The following is a 4,298-nucleotide window of genomic DNA, read 5'->3' as shown; positions in this document are numbered from 1 at the left end:
AAAAAAAAAAAAAAAAAAAAAAAAAAAAAGAAACAACCAACCAACCAAGCTGTCCCAAGGGGAGAGTATCATAAGCTACTGCAGCAAGTTGTATTTACTTTGTGCTGCTGCCTTCCTGTTTATCCACTTTAAGTAGTTTATAGGTTTAACCTTCAAACTGGCAGGTACCCTGTAGAATTAAAGCCTCATGATCAATTCATATATTGTAAAAAGTCTCTCCTTGGCCCTGGCTCTACTGCATCAGGAATCAGGTCTTAGGCTACCTTAGACTAGATAAGCTCCAAATACCTTATCAATCAATTCCTCTAGCAGCAATCATGGAAGTATGTTATCTCTAGGCTGACCAATGAAGTACAAGTCTGGTTTATTTTGCGTAAGGAAAGAGCACCCATCACAAGGACACATACATTAAGCTTAGCTGTGTGCCAGCAAGACTATCAGGGCATTTAATATAGTGTATAGAGTTGGGCAATCTATATGCTGCCTCTGCCGGAAGCCGATTTCCAGCCTTCAGTTGCAAAAATTTCTCTTGCTCGACAGCAAGGGCCACAGCAACCTACTAGTAGGTCATCCCAGATTCAGAAGTCTGAAGAGGCATCTAAGAGCACATTCATAGCTTTCTATACTTACTCAAGTAGGAATAATTGTTACCTGCTGGCGCCTTTATTTTTGAAGGATGGAAGAGGGAGACTGACAGATTCTACCTGGTAAAACAGGTGAACTGAGCTCCCTTTCACTGTGTCCATAATGGAAGTAATATCAGGCTGCAGACCCACCTCCTAGGTGACCCAGTTAAATTGGCTAGACAACAGTTTGAGATTTCAGTGTAGCCAGAACAGAAGGGAATCAAAATTACAGACTTCAACCTCTGGATTTCTTCCTTTTCAAGAAGGTCTTAGTACCGGTAGTACAAGCTACTATAATGTGTTCATACAGGGACCTCTGCTCAAAGAAACAAAGAAGTTTAGCAAGCGGGAAGATTATTTGGATCCTTATGCCAGAGACAACCCTGGGTGTGTCCTATGTGAAATTTCCCTTTATTAGAGCATAGACATCCCTTCTCTACTCAAACTCTTCCAGTGTATGTACACACACAGATGTGTTAGAGAACGATGTCAAAAAAAGAAAGATGGAGTTTAGGAAATAGATGTATACAGATGCCAATGCAAATTGATGCGTCACAATATCAAGATTACCTTGGACTAAATTCTTCCAAGTGTAAGAAAGACCTTATTGTTCTTTTTAATTCCCTACCCTTGGAAGCACCATCCTGGCCTTCTCTTATTTACTCTTGAATGCAGTTAAGTGTTCTATAACTGTCAGATGCTCAGGGATCACATAGCCTAAACCCAGCCACACAAGGAGGAGGAAAAAACAAAACAAAAAAAAAAAAAAAAAACTGTCCTTCCAGCTAGTCTCAGGATTGGAAAGAGGGGTTAAGGAGAAGCCAGACTGCCCTTTTCCCCAAGGCAAAAAAGTTATTTTAACCATACTTGGTTTAACCAGTTAGATACGGGGACTCCCAAAGATTGAAAGTCCAAAGCTGCTACAAGAAAGGCATTTCTAGTCGGCAGTTCAGCAGCTTGTCAAGGACTTATTTCTCCTCAAGGGAGACGAGTTCCTAGCAAGCATGCCCCGGCATTTCCTCTTCCTTTGAATTTCCAGTTAAACACATGCAATGTACACCTCCTAAAAATTAGTTTAATAACCACTTTGGAGTTTCTCACGAACCGTAAGTGCTGCATTTTAGATATTTCTCGTCATGACACGGTCAAAACAGACCAATGGCAGGAGCCTAGGGTTAACTTTGGCCCACTAATTCATATGCATCAGCTACATGGCTTCCATGAGAGTTTTCCTCATTAGCAGATAACAGTGAGTTAGGAAGATCTCTTTTCTTCTTGTGAGGACAGGTTGTCCTAGGTTCCACTTGCTGTTCGTCTCTTGGTTTCATGGGCCAAGTGCAGCCTCGCGCTTCATTTTACAAACCTTCATTTTACAAACACCCCTGCAACTTTCCCTTAGCTTCCTCCCACCAAGGCACACAGTTTATTGTGTGTGCATCCCTCTCCCTTTGCCTCAGTACGCTGGATGTCAGCCCATCCAGCAAGGGGTCTTTCTGTACCAAAGGCAGACATGCTCAAAATTCATCTCACACACACACACACACACACACACACACACACTTCTTTAAAAAATAAATTCTACAGTAGTACATCTTTATTTTTGTTACAGAATTTGGAGGTAGAAAACCAGGTTCTCAGAGAAAAACTTATATGCACATACCACACTCAGTCCCCCCCCCCCTTTAAAATTAGGGATTAAGAATTAGGGCATGGGCCTTAAGTGAGCAGTCTGATTTTCAATTTGGTTGAAAGGGAAAAACAAAAAAATACATTTTCCCTTCATTCTGCCTGCCCAAAACAAGCATGCGTCTTGTTTTGGGGAATATACCACACAAATAAATAGTTTGCTCAGCTGCAAAAAAAAAAAAACCCACACACAAACTTTTCCTCCATCCCTTCCAGTATTAAATTTTGGGACCTCAGTTTAGACTGCAAGCCGAGGCAGCTACAGATGATGAAGGAAGAAGTGTTCAGCACGTAGCAGCACAAACCAAAACCACATTGTCCTCTTTACCACTTTGGTTCATCACAATTTACAGTTTGCTCTGTACATTTAGAAAGCCAAACTTCAAAAAGGCTACGTGCAAAAGACAGCGCTCCTGCATAGGATTTTTAAAGAACACTGACTTTTGCAGTAAAGTTGTCTTTGTATCGTCACGTTCTTTATCAAGGAGCTATCCTCCATATTAAAAGTTTAAGTCAAACTTTCAACAGCTAACTAACTGACTGTCTCATCTTCAGGTCTACAGGCCTACCGCCTTGGCTGGCCCACTCTCAAGTACATGCCAGCCTTGTAGAACAATACTCCCAAAAACCCATACTGTGCTCCTGAGGTGCCTTTCCTCAGGCCAATCTCCTCCCTTGCTGACCCAGAGCAATTTCAGCCCCTCTGTACTTACTCACTGAAACCTGCCCTTTCAGCCCTTCAGAGAGCCGCATCCTGCTCGGGCCAGACTTGCTCCTTAGCCCAGGACCTCTGTTTATATCCTCTTGCTTGGCTCTGTCCCTTCCCATCACCAGGCTCCCCTTCCCTATTGGGGTACAAGAGTTCATTACTAAATTAGGCCCCGTCTGCAGCCTAGGTTCTGCTCCTTGGAGCTGTGCAGCTTTCACCAAGTAACAGGAATTAGAGGTCTTGGTTACACAGAGGGCCAAAGTATGGTTTCCACAGCCATGAACTGGCATCTCCTTCACTTCCCGACCCCTTCGCTTTGTGCATTCATCCCTTAATGAAACATTAGATAAGCAGACAGACAGCCAGTGCAGAAGCCAAAGCGCAATACGTTTTGCTGTCACTTGCATTCCAGCTCCCATACATTGCCTGCATAGGTTAGAAAAACCAGTTGTTCAAGGAAGAGGTCTTCAACATGAAGGACCATATACTAAATACAGCACTCTGAATTTTACACACAACTGGAAGATTCTGTTCGCTGTACTTTCCCTCTCTGAGCTTCCAAGTGTTCATAGTCATGCACCAACACCACTTCTCTTCCTCTGTCCAGTACGTCTCTTTTGAAGACTCGTCTGGAGGGGGCAAGTTACATTAGAGGCTTCATACCTTTTAAATTAAGTAGTGCATTTGCCCTTAAATGAGCCATTTCATTTTATTTTAGTGTACCATTGGCATTTAGCATGTTTCTTCTTACTAAAGCACAAATATTCTGTCCCTAGGAGGGATTCTCTTTCAGAAAGTTTTAGACTCCCCAGTTGCATCTAGCCACCCTCTTAAAACTGTCACGCAGCACAGTTCCCATTTGGATTTCCATAGGAAAAGTGTTACAAGCATTCAAAACTGCACTTGCATCAACAGCAGTCTGTTTGACAAGGTAGAAGCTCATTGCAGGTAGGAGGCAGTTTCACAGGAAAAAATAAATAATACTAAAAACCAGGATCAACACAAGTCTAATAGGAGGGCCACATTCAGCTTTAAGCCAATATCATTCTAATGAATATGAGCCAATTTATTCTAGAGACTTAGTGGTAGTTGTACATTTGAAGAACTTAAAAGTTGGAGCAGAACTATTTTATCTTGATACAAGCAAGACCCTGTTGGAATTAATGGTACACAGAATAAAGACAGTACGCTTTAGCTCAGGCACTGGAGATACAAAATTTAAAAAGCCACATATGCGTACGTCATCCTTATTTTCCTTTTCTTGTGTATTGCCCCCC

At 42.2% G+C, this 4,298-nt stretch overlaps 2 protein-coding genes across 3 annotated transcripts in view; one reads left to right on the top strand and one right to left on the bottom strand.

Annotated features, from left to right (window-relative positions):
- Nucleotides 1–4,298, top strand: part of MCF2L2 (MCF.2 cell line derived transforming sequence-like 2) — a 307,244-nt gene that overhangs the window by 187,441 nt on the left and 115,505 nt on the right.
- B3GNT5 (UDP-GlcNAc:betaGal beta-1,3-N-acetylglucosaminyltransferase 5) overlaps nt 1–4,298 on the bottom strand; it is a 20,254-nt gene that overhangs the window by 4,876 nt on the left and 11,080 nt on the right. The window contains exon 1 of one of the 2 annotated variants that reach the window (XM_019503363.1): nt 631–892. The exons of the other annotated variant lie outside the window; for it this stretch is intronic. The gene's annotated coding sequence lies outside the window, so the exon portion shown is untranslated. Of the gene's footprint in view, nt 1–630; nt 893–4,298 lie in introns of those variants that run through there. 2 annotated transcript variants of the gene reach the window in all.

Source organism: Gavialis gangeticus, unplaced genomic scaffold, assembly GCF_001723915.1.
Source record: "Gavialis gangeticus isolate Ggan-Ray unplaced genomic scaffold, GavGan_comp1, whole genome shotgun sequence".
Classification (NCBI taxonomy): Eukaryota; Metazoa; Chordata; order Crocodylia; family Gavialidae; genus Gavialis; species Gavialis gangeticus.
This window is presented reverse-complemented; position numbering and strand designations above follow the sequence as displayed.